The sequence below is a fragment of the Schistocerca piceifrons genome, chromosome 2 (genome assembly GCF_021461385.2).
Source record: "Schistocerca piceifrons isolate TAMUIC-IGC-003096 chromosome 2, iqSchPice1.1, whole genome shotgun sequence".
Lineage (NCBI taxonomy): Eukaryota > Metazoa > Arthropoda > Insecta > Orthoptera > Acrididae > Schistocerca > Schistocerca piceifrons.
Window position 1 is genome coordinate 1,010,335,241 of NC_060139.1, and position 12,212 is coordinate 1,010,347,452.

General features: G+C 42.7%; 1 non-coding gene across 1 annotated transcript; it reads right to left on the reverse strand.

Moving 5' to 3' along the window:
- Window positions 1-9,947: 9,947 nt before the first annotated feature.
- On the reverse strand, window positions 9,948-10,039 carry Trnai-uau. Its single transcript is given in 2 exon segments — window positions 9,948-9,983; window positions 10,002-10,039. It is a non-coding gene; the product is annotated as a tRNA-Ile (tRNA).
- Window positions 10,040-12,212: the final 2,173 nt, after the last annotated feature.

A 12,212-nucleotide genomic window follows, 5' to 3' on the forward strand; every position in this document is an offset into this window, starting at 1 on the left:
TCGTCGTTGCCACATTGCCTCGTTAGCAGCCGCGCGTTCACGGCTTATGAACAAACGCAATACACCAGAACTGAGTTCTTGTGAAAGAACGGTTGTCCGTGTGCCTTGTAGTGCAGCACAATGCCTCGGAACAGGTTCAAATGGCTCTGAGCACTATGGAACTTAACATCTGAGGTCATCAGTCCCCTAGAACTTAAAACTACTTAAACCTAACTAACCTAAGGACATCACACACATCCATGCCCGAGGCAGGGTTCGAACCTGCGACCGTAGCGGTCGCGCAGTTCTAGACTGAAGCGTCTAGAACCGCTCGGCCACACCGGCCGGCCTCGGAACAGGCTCTCTATGGCAGACAGTATGAAACTCATCACACTGAAGGGACTAAACATGAGACGAGTTAACGTTGCGAATATTCAGGTTACCTTCCATTCGGAAGGAAGATGCACTAGCGAATGTATGTGACTTATATATTGTAGAGTGCAGCAATCAGTCGTCCTTTTTAGATTTTATTATGCAATTCCAGATTTCGGCTAGTAGCTAGCCATTCTCAATGCATGTAAGGCCCTGTTGTTCTGGCGCCAGTCACAGTTCTTTGACAACGACGTGCAACTGGTTGACTGTATGATTCGCATGGTGTGCAAAGTCTGAAAACGTCTTTCACGGTGAAAATTTCAGACCTAGATCATTAAAGTAATCGACAACTGAAAGTTTTCTTGTTGTTAAATAAATAAAAAAAGTCGTTGGGTTGTACTGTTCACTAACTAGCCCAAGTATCGCAAAAAGCTGAAAAAAGTTTTATGCAACACTGGAATGTTACGTCATTATATATTGTGGCATACTGAGTATTTCAAGGTTTTCAGATTCACAAAATATTACAAATTTTTTCTCGGCATTGTTTTCTAGTAATGAATTTGCCTCGGCTGTAGTTTCCACATTTAACGTGTTGACAACATCATGAACCCTCGGAAATTTCGGCAGAAATTTGCCCCTAGCTTTGTATATAGATTTACGAAAAGTGTCGACATATCTGATTTTTATCTCTTGCATATCTTCTCCTTTTAACCGACTGCAAAATAGCTTTTATGGTCTCCACAAATATCTTCCGTGGCTTTTCTCTTCAGATTATAAATTAGTTTTTGCCTCATAATTTTGTCACAAAATACTTCCACATGATTGTGCTCTTCTTGAATTTCCACAACATCCAGCCCCTCAACAGAAACAATTTTAATAAATTTTCTGGAACCCTTAATGTTGCACGTCCGCTTTACCACGTATCAAGTCTTTGAAACCCGAAGGTGTTATCTTTCAGAAGTATATTTGCCCTCCCATTCTACTTAATGAAACTGCAGACGTGTCGGAGGACATTTTCACTCTAAAATGATCCCTTACTTAGGGAGGAAAGGGTTCTGCGCCCGTCAGCCATCTTCCAGCATGACAATGCATCCACACACTGGAGCTTGAACATACTAAATGTCGTGAATTACACATTTGCTGAGAGGTGGACGGGTCGCGATTGTCTCATCGCATAGCCCACGCGCTCTCCCGATTTCCCATTAGGCTTCTTTCTGTAGGGTGACGTCAAGGATCTAGCGTATACAACACCAGTCAGTGACACTGCTACATTTCATGCAAGTATCAATTAAGTAATCAGAACTGTTGAGACTGAAATGATGGCCCCTACGTGGGCAGAACTCGAATATCGCCTTGATGTTGAACGGGCGACGAATGGGGGTTCAAATGGCTCTGAGCACTATGGGACTTAACTTCTAAGGTCACCAGTCCCCTAGAACTTAGAACTACTTAAACGTAACTACCCTAAGGACGTCACACACATCCATGCCCGAGGCAGGGTTCGAATCTGCGACCGTAGCGGTCGCGCGGTTCCAGACTGTAGCGCCTAGAACCGCTAGGCCACCCCGGCCGGCGACGAATGGGGCACAGAATGGAATTCAGGCATAACCGTAAACAACTTGGAGATTTGGTAACAGTTTTACAACAAACTATGATGCTCCATCTCTAATAGTTTCCACGTTACGATTTTCTGAGATGGCAGCGGGACTTTATAAGACCACTGTCTATGTGTCTAACATGGAACACAAGATGCAGTATCTTAGAACTCTCCTTAAATATGCAATGATTCACAGATATGAACATTTGGAAACGTTATCAATACGTACTCAGCACGAATAATGTATAATTGTAATCACACGAACTTCATTCATGTGCAAAATTAACCGACGCACATTATAGTGGTGCTACATAAATATAACTGGACTATCTGTAAAATTAGTCTGAGTAAACTGTACATGTAATACTTGACACCAGCGTGCACAATAGAAAGCTATTAAAAAACTTTATTAAGTTTAACATCTAATGATTAGAGAATTATTTCAGTTCGCGTGACATAGCTCTGATCTATCCACTAGCGATTAATGCCATAAATTTTATCTTAATCCGAACTGTGCAAAAATAAAGAGATCATGATGGATCATGAAAATACTAAATAAAAATTCACTCCGGAAAAACACACACCGTGGTCTTGTTTGAATAACAGCAAAAAGAAATGAGACTTGCAGTTGCACCTTTTCCCTTAATGATGTAAGGGGTTCACCACCATGCTGGAGCAAATGTAATTTCGATGTATTGGTCATGCGCTGCCTGCGACAGAAAATATCTTTGCTGCAATAGAGTCCCAGGTCAGAGCAATCTCGGCAGTTGTTGCAATCGCTCGCTGCTACAGGTCAGTTGTAGTCTAGCGCTGGTACAGCGCAGTTCATAGCCAGGTATTGTAAGCTAAATTTTATTATTTTTATTGACATGCGCGTAGTTAAGTCACTTGTCTCAGATGTTAATATGAATTTTTTTCAATTTTTTTGTAATTCGTCAGCACCAGTTGACCCAGATTTGTAATACTCAGTTTTTCAAATAATGGATTGCAGATCTTTATCAATAATGTAAAGGATTTTCAGAATATAATTTTTACCAGTCAACAAAAAAAGGAAGGAATAATTTTCCTTAAGTCATTACCAGTCCCGATCCACTCATACACTCCTGGAAATGGAAAAAAGAACACATTGACACCGGTGTGTCAGACCCACCATACTTGCTCCGGACACTGCGAGAGGGCTGTACAAGCAATGATCACACGCACGGCACAGCGGACACACCAGGAACCGCGGTGTTGGCCGTCGAATGGCGCTAGCTGCGCAGCATTTGTGCACCGCCGTCGTCAGTGTCAGCCAGTTTGCCGTGGCATACGGAGCTCCATCGCAGTCTTTAACACTGGTAGCATGCCGCGACAGCGTGGACGTGAACCGTATGTGCAGTTGACGGACTTTGAGCGAGGGCGTATAGTGGGCATGCGGGAGGCCGGGTGGACGTACCGCCGAATTGCTCAACACGTGGGGCGTGAGGTCTCCACAGTACATCGATGTTGTCGCCAGTGGTCGGCGGAAGGTGCACGTGCCCGTCGACCTGGGACCGGACCGCAGCGACGCACGGATGCACGCCAAGACCGTAGGATCCTACGCAGTGCCGTAGGGGACCGCACCGCCACTTCCCAGCAAATTAGGGACACTGTTGCTCCTGGGGTATCGGCGAGGACCATTCGCAACCGTCTCCATGAAGCTGGGCTACGGTCCCGCACACCGTTAGGCCGTCTTCCGCTCACGCCCCAACATCGTGCAGCCCGCCTCCAGCGGTGTCGCGACAGGCGTAAATGGAGGGACGAATGGAGACGTGTCGTCTTCAGCGATGAGAGTCGCTTCTGCCTTGGTGCCAATGATGGTCGTATGCGTGTTTGGCGCCGTGCAGGTGAGCGCCACAATCAGGACTGCATACGACCGAGGCACACAGGGCCAACACCCGGCATCATGGTGTGGGGAGCGATCTCCTACACTGGCCGTACACCACTGGTGATCGTCGAGGGGACACTGAATAGTGCACGGTACATCCAAACCGTCATCGAACCCATCGTTCTACCATTCCTAGACCGGCAAGGGAACTTGCTGTTCCAACAGGACAATGCACGTCCGCATGTATCCCGTGCCACCCAACGTGCTCTAGAAGGTGTAAGTCAACTACCCTGGCCAGCAAGATCTCCGGATCTGTCCCCCATTGAGCATGTTTGGGACTGGATGAAGCGTCGTCTCACGCGGTCTGCACGTCCAGCACGAACGCTGGTCCAACTGAGGCGCCAGGTGGAAATGGCATGGCAAGCCGTTCCACAGGACTACATCCAGCATCTCTACGATCGTCTCCATGGGAGAATAGCAGCCTGCATTGCTGCGAAAGGTGGATATGCACTGTACTAGTGCCGACATTGTGCATGCTCTGTTGCCTGTGTCTATGTGCCTGTGGTTCTGTCAGTGTGATCATGTGATGTATCTGACCCCAGGAATGTGTCAATAAAGTTTCCCCTTCCTGGGACAATGAATTCACGGTGTTCTTATTTCAATTTCCAGGAGTGTATGTTGTTGTTGTGGTCTTCAGTCCTGAGACTGGTTTGATGCAGCTCTCCATGCTACTCTATACTGTGCAAGCTTCTTGATCTCTCAGTACTTGCTGCAACCTACATATTTCAGAATCTGCTTAGTGTATTCATCTCTTGGCCTCCCTCTACGATTTTTACCCTCCACGCTGCCCTCCAATGCTAAATTTGTGATCCCGCGATGCCTTAGAACATGTCCTACCAACCGCACCTTCTTCTTGTCAAGTTGTGCCACAAACTTCTCTTCTCCCCAATTCTATTCAATACCCCCCCATTAGTTATGTGATCTACCCACCTAATCTTCAGCATTCTTCTGTAGCACCACATTTCGAAAGCTTCTGTTCTCTTCTTGTCCAAACTATTTATCGTCCATGATTCACTTCCATACATGGCACACTCCATACAAATACTTTCAGAAACGAATTCCTGACACATACATCTATACTCGATGTTAACAAATTTCTCTTCTTCAGAAACGCTTTCCCTGCCATTGCCAGCCTACATTTTATATCCTCTCTACTTCGACCATCGTGAGTTATTTTGCTCCCTAAATAGCAAAACTCCTTTACTACTTTAAGTGCCTCATTTCCTAATCTAATTCCCTCCGCATAACCCACTTAATTCGACTATATTCCATTATCCTCGTTTTGCTTTTGTTGATGTTCCTCCTTTCAAGACACTGTCCATTCCGTTCAACTGCTCTTCCAAGTCCTTTGCTTGTATTTCGCCTGTCTTATACATCTTGCTCACCAGATGGCAGAGTTTTGTCAGGACTGGCTCTCCCAAGGCCGTCCGTAGTTCTAAGGGAATGTTGTCTACTCCCGGGGCCTTGTTTCGACTCAGGTCTTTCAGTGCTCTGTCAAACTCTTCACGCAGTATCGTATCCCCCATTTCATCTTCGTCTACATCCTCTTCCATTTCCATAATATTGCCCTCAAGTACATCGCCCTTGTATAGACTCTCTATACACTCCTTCCACCTTTCTGCTTTCCCTTCTTTGCTTAGAACTGGGTTTCCATCTGAGCTCTTGATATTCATGCAAGTGGCTCTCTTTTCTCCAAAGGTCTCTTTAATTTTCCTGTAGACAGTATCTATCTCACCCCTAGTGAGATAAGCCAGTCATATATTTAAATTTAAATATTTCAGAAATTTTCTCAGATCATAGTTATGTGTTCTTTAGTAATTCAGCTGTGCAGCTGTATCAATAAGCAAAGTCAGCTTTTCTAATAATTCAGTTCTCAGAAAAATGTTGTCCAGTATTAGTAGATAGGCGAGCATTGCACTAAGCTCTGCCATTTACGAGGAGATATATAGACTGCGTTATCCGGCGACACCATCGTGAGGTAAGAATTTTTCAGTTTATTTCTCACGCACATATTTAGATTCATTTCACAGGTCCATGGCGTAGCGCTGCTTACGTCAAAATTTATCAGTTTTCATGAGTTAAGATATTAATAATAATTATCATTTTTATTTTTATACAGGAAGGTTACACTGTGTGGCAGCTAGCGATTGTAACTACTGCCGAGACTGATCTGACCTGCGACTCTATTGCAGCACAGTTATTTTCTGTCGCAGGCAGCGCGTTAGCAATACATCGAAATTACATATGCTCCAGCAGGTTGGTGAACCCCTCTCAATGAATTATAGCAAAAAACATTACAGAAATTGCTTAAGAACAAATACGCACTGCTGTCGAAAATGTAAACTAGATAGCAGTATTCCACTTAGACATAACAGATCTCCAGGAATTGCTTGTGTGCAGAAAAGAAAATAAGTTTGCATTACGTATTTAAAGCAGTACAACCTGGCGGAAAAAAATCGAAACACCGAGGAGGAGTTGTACGACGTAAACGACAGTTGCTAGGCGTGTTTCTACATCGTAAAGACTGTCTGCTCAAATTTAGCACCAGTCGTGTATTAGTGGCACTAGTAGCGCCTCTGTGAGGATGCAAATCAGGTTCGTTTTAAAAACACGCTGCAACGTTCGTGAGCGTTAGTTACCTTTGAGATTGGACGTCGTGAGTTGATGTTAGGCAAGAATGACTTCAAGGCGACAAACTCGTCATTATCAACACCTCACTAAGTCGGGACCTCACTAAGTCGAACGAGATCGTTCAATAGGGCGACACAGACTGGCAGTCTGTGTATAGCGATTTTACGACTATGACGTGTGGGGCCTGAAGATTGGCATCAATGTAATGCCTAAACTGGTAGCACATAGGAAGTTCATAAACTAAATTTCTGTAATACATACGGCTGTTGCTAAATTATTGCATCAAGAAATACATGCCAGCCGTTGTCCCATGGTCCGTAATGGATCAATGTAGATCGAATCGACAGAGTTGATCGCATATCTAGCGTAGGTATCGCGAGAAAAATATCACAGAAATTCGAGCGCTTACGTAGGCGTGCAGTCATTTCCCCTTCGCTGCATTAGTGAATGGAATAAGAGAGCGTGTGGCACACTCCTACAAAAGAAAACCGCACTGCGCCGCACATCGGCTTTCAGGGAATATACAGTATGTGGCTGCAGATCAAGACGATAAAACGCAGGACAATCGGAACAGAAGTCAGCGAAAAACGCGATTTACACATCCCGTATTACAGTACAGAACTTGGCGTGCAGCGACATGCAAAATCCATTTACTTGAGGCCTGTTCATAAAATTCCGTAGTACCTCTCATTTGCTTATTTGTCCATAGAAAAAAACAGGAAATATTAGTACAAATATATTTTTGCTCTGTTTATACCCAGCTGGCATTTCAAAGCCATAACTTTAGTCTTTCACGTATTCACGTGTCAGATAACAACTCTTCTACACCTATATCTACATCTACATGGATACTCAACAACTCACACTTAAGTGCCAGGAAGACGGTTCACCGAACCAGCTTTACAATAATTCTCTATTATTCCACTCTAGGACAGGGCGCGGTAAAAAACGAACACCTATATCTTTCAGTGCGAGCTCTGATTTCCCTGATTTTATTATGATGATCGTTTCTCCCTATGTAGGTGTGATGATACATACTTACCAACTACAAATTAGTGTATACATATTTATAAAATTTCATGGAAATAAAAGGAAGTTCAAATATCACGTGCTATTTAAAATTCTGCACTTCCTTCAAAATTTCAATCAGAGGTATCTTCGTAGCACATCAGATATCGTATCATTATGTACTAACTAACCGTAAGAGATAAGTTACTTAACACCTTATACACATGCTGTTTCAGTAAGAGCGTGCAAAAATGTAACAGCACGTACAGAATTCTCCACTGAACAATTTGAGGTAGGGAATCTGCGGTCGGAGAAACCATCTTAAGCAGATCTGGAAGTAAACATGTGTACCGCTTTGTCTAGCATTACTGTTTTCCAGCTTATTTACGACTAACATGCATACACGTTCACAAGTACTGTGCTGTTTATTTACATGTAGATCCTTTATTTCCCGCAATAAAACAAAAACGACGAGCCATATTTTCTACCTGGCCGTCTGAATGGTCACCTGGACTTGAGGTTTGTGCAAAGAGTTCCACCTGAGTAGTCAGAAACGTCCCCTTGGCTGTTCGTGAGAGGGTGTGGGTACAACATGACGGTGCACCACTCTTCAGTGTGGATGTCAGTGACCCTCTCAATGCTTTACTTCCTGGTCGCTGGTTTGGTAGTGCAGGTCCTATTCCATGGCCTGCGAGGCCACCTAACCTGAATCCCCTTGATTATTTCCTATGGGGGTATCTAAAGTCACTTGTGCATGAGACCCCAGTGGATACGGAGGTGGAATTAGTTGCCAAAATTATAGCTGCCTGTGATGTGATTCCAAACAGACCAGGAGTATTTGTCAAGGCGAGTCAATCTTGTTCGCCGATGTCATGCTTGCACTGAGGTTGATGGCCGTCAGTTTCAGCACATTTTGTAAGATACAGCACAAATGGTACGTTCATTGTGTCAATGATGGTATTTGCAGTTTACTGTAATTAATGTGAATTAAAAAGAGCACAGAAATGTGATTGCTGTATTCCTATTATCCCCTCAAGCTGGCTCCTCCGACCCTAGGTTCCCTACCCCAAATTCTTCAGCGTACATCCTCTATGTCCTGTTAAATTTTTGAACACTCTTACGGAAACACCATGTATGTATGACTGACGGCCAAATATCCGGTCAATGTACCTCTTTTACTTCAGCAGACTATCATACGACCAAGATTTTTTATTAATAGCGTACGGTCATTTGAAGTACGTGGCATATAGTTTTATGCCAACGGCCTTACCGCAAAGTTAAAACCGGTTCCCGTCAGACCACCGAAGTTAAGAGTTGGGCTTGGCTAGCACTTGGATGGGTCACCGTCCGGGTCTGGGTGCATTCAGCCCTTGTGTGGCCAATTGAGAAGCTGCCTGATTGAGAAGTAGCAGTTCCGGTCACGGAACTCACCACGGCTGGGGGAGTGGGGTGCTGACCACATGCCCCTCCATATCTGCACCCACTGATGCCTAACGGCTGATGATGACGCGGCGGTACTCTTAGGCCTCCCATCGCCTGTTCAAACGGAGTTCATACAGTTCTATTTTTCTAGGAAGATTCCCCGTGATTTGATGACCTTTACGTTTTACTTACATTACAATACAAATCATCAAAGTTTCTTACAAGTGTTATCATACCTTTCATCAGTTAACATGGTAGTTAATTATATGGTAAAGAAAGAAATCCCCAAATAATTTACTAAATTGCATTTCCTTAATTAAATTACTTCCACCGTATTCACTCTTCACTTTAATCATCATTAGGTGAAAAGCTCACTTTAATATATAGAATACCAATGGAATATTTTTACACAAAGGCTGTGAATAAACAGTGCTTAATAGTTTACCAACCAGGCTTCAGGCTAGCGTACACTTAGTTATTCTGTCACTTACATTTCTACTTTTATGAACGTTTGTCACAGCGTCATTTATTCATGAAGATCTCTGCGAAAACTAATGTTTGTTCTTTAGTTAATATAGATGATATTACTCTTTCCCTTCCTTCTCATATACGATAGAAGCTGGTTTATCGCGTACATACTTTACAAAATTTTTTACACACCTGTTTACTTGTCCATCAGTCAAATTCCATGTCTTATTGAGCGGATTTGAGGCACGAAATATTACCACTCGTATGAATCGGATAGTCTCCTCGTACAGAGGAAAAAAGTTTTAAATAAAAAAATTGTAACATAATTTAAAAGCATCACACGAATTATTAATTAAACAATAATTATACCTTAGTGAGTGAGGCATAAACGCGATTAAATTGTTACTTTAAAAATCTGTGTTCATCGCTATGACACTGCCGTTAATGAAGTATCTACACAGATTGGTGACTATGTATACAGTTGTAGAACGCGCAGAAACCGAAATAGTTTTCAATTCTAACATCGCAAGGACAAATTAGACACTCCATACGGAAGTAAAACTATGCTCCAGGTGAGGCTCGAACTCACAACCCCGGCATTGCTCACGGCGACTGCCTTATAAGTACCGTGCGCTAACCGATTGCGCCACTGGAGCTGTGGATTACGGGGCCCTCCTACTGTTATCACATTGCGTCTGCGTGACGCATCCAACAGGAAACTCGTGACGGCCGACAAACATGACGTCACCAGAATATATCAGTACGGCTGCTCGCCAGATTAGAACGTACTCCGTTGGTTGGACGAATCAGCGCTTGGCGTTACTGCTAAGCCTTGTGTGTTCTAACACTGCTACCTACCTTGATTAAAGAAAGACAACGAAATTGCTACGTAACTAGTTACCTTGCCATACAAAACGCAATTGCACATGGAACATGAAAGTAGAATTATACGGATATAATCCTGAATCAACTTGTTCTCGCTTGAAAGCTCCCATATTAACTCTTATCGTGAATTACAGCGGATTTTGTACCTCCTGTACAAGGAATCTTGCAAACAGTACCTTCTTTTGCCTAACCTTGCTGAAAAGCGTTGAGATCGATATACTCTGCTGCCGCCGTGATAAATCTCGTGCAACAATTAGCATGGCAGAGTAAGGGATTACGTCGTGCAGGGAGTCATTTTGCAAGTCGTACAACTAAGAAAGCGACGAATAACGGTTCGAGGTATTTACAGCCATGTAATCAATACAAACAATTGATGTCGTTGCAGACGTAGCTGTATTTATTATGTATCTCGTCTACTGCAACTCTAAAATAACACCATTCAAATGCTGTTGAGACATGTTCTTCGTCATCCCTACTTTTTATCTCGCGGGAGATGTCTGTAGCTACGTCTTATATTATTTTTGGCTGTTGTTGGACTTAGAATTTTTCTCCTTCTATTATTTTACTTGTCTGTTTGTTGCTCGAAAATTCACTTCCGGTTGCGCAATCGCGTTGATAAGTACTTCCTGTATAGCTTTAGCTGTCAGTACTTAAAATAGACCTTAACTAATCCTGTTTTCTGAGCAACACCATTCAAATGCTGTTGAGACGTGTTCTTTGTCATCCCTACTTTTTATCTCGCGCGAGATGTCTGTAGCTACGTTCTCCCATACAGCAGAAGGAAGACAATTATCTGCAGAAGTAGCAACAACTGAGGCTTTGAATGAACGACCGGTATTCCCAAAAAATTAACATTTGCCAACATCTGCAGTTCGCTTGTAATTATATCCTCTCCCAAGTGTTCCTTTTTTATTCTTTATTCTTATTTTTTAATTTTGTGACAATTAGTAACGTAATTTTTCTCAGTACCCCATAAAACGATGCAAACTTTTAAATTTGAAACGTGGAGTACTAGCGACTCATTTGAAAAAGACTGCTTTTAGGATGTCAAATGCATTTTACAAACCTAAATAACAAGTCAAAATTTAATGAAAGGCATTAATATCTCTTCCAAGCAGTACCAGGCAAATTCCGTTGATTCAGAAGTGGAGTATCATAGACCTCAAATAATGAAACAAAGTGGAAGTTAGAGTGTAAAAAAAGGTGAACATGCGCCTAAACGTTTGCAAGATGTTTCTAAAGATAACGAAAGAGTGGTACAGTAACGAAGACAATTAACGTCAAACAAAAGAGCTCGAGAAGTGCTGAGAACAGTCATTCAGGTCGAGGAAGTGTTAAAGAATACGGAAGAAACCGTTTGCACTAGAGCTACAAGGTCATCGGCATATTTAATTGAAAACTACCCTCCATTAAATACTGAAATAAATTTTAAACCTTGTTTGGTGATTTTATTATGAAGTAACCACATTATTTAACAATTTAAAGGCAAAATAACAACAAAAGTTGGCGTCTTGACCAAAGATTACTGACCGGCGCGGAGGTTATCATCTGTGAGCTGCGCAATCAGTCTGGACCTGTGTGACAATTTCATAGAAGCGATGCATCGCGCAGATGATGTTTTGCTCTTTATTTGCAGACATTCAGTAATCTTCAACGAAGATACTTGGAGCTTCACAGTTATTTAAAGTGCTCCATGTGCAGTTGGTTAGGTTTGGCTGGTTACGCAAAATCAGTAAACTACGTTATGGTTTATTTGCAAGTATATTTTTTAAATTTATAGTGTCGTTGCTTTGTTAAATAACAAATAGTCACCGAAAAAGAAGTAGAGCCTCTCACGCTCGTACTTTTGTCATGACCACCACAAAAACATTTAGGGTCACGTTTGTAAATAGCTCAGTATTCCTTTCGAGGGTTAACATGATACGTAACTGTGATGTTTTCAAT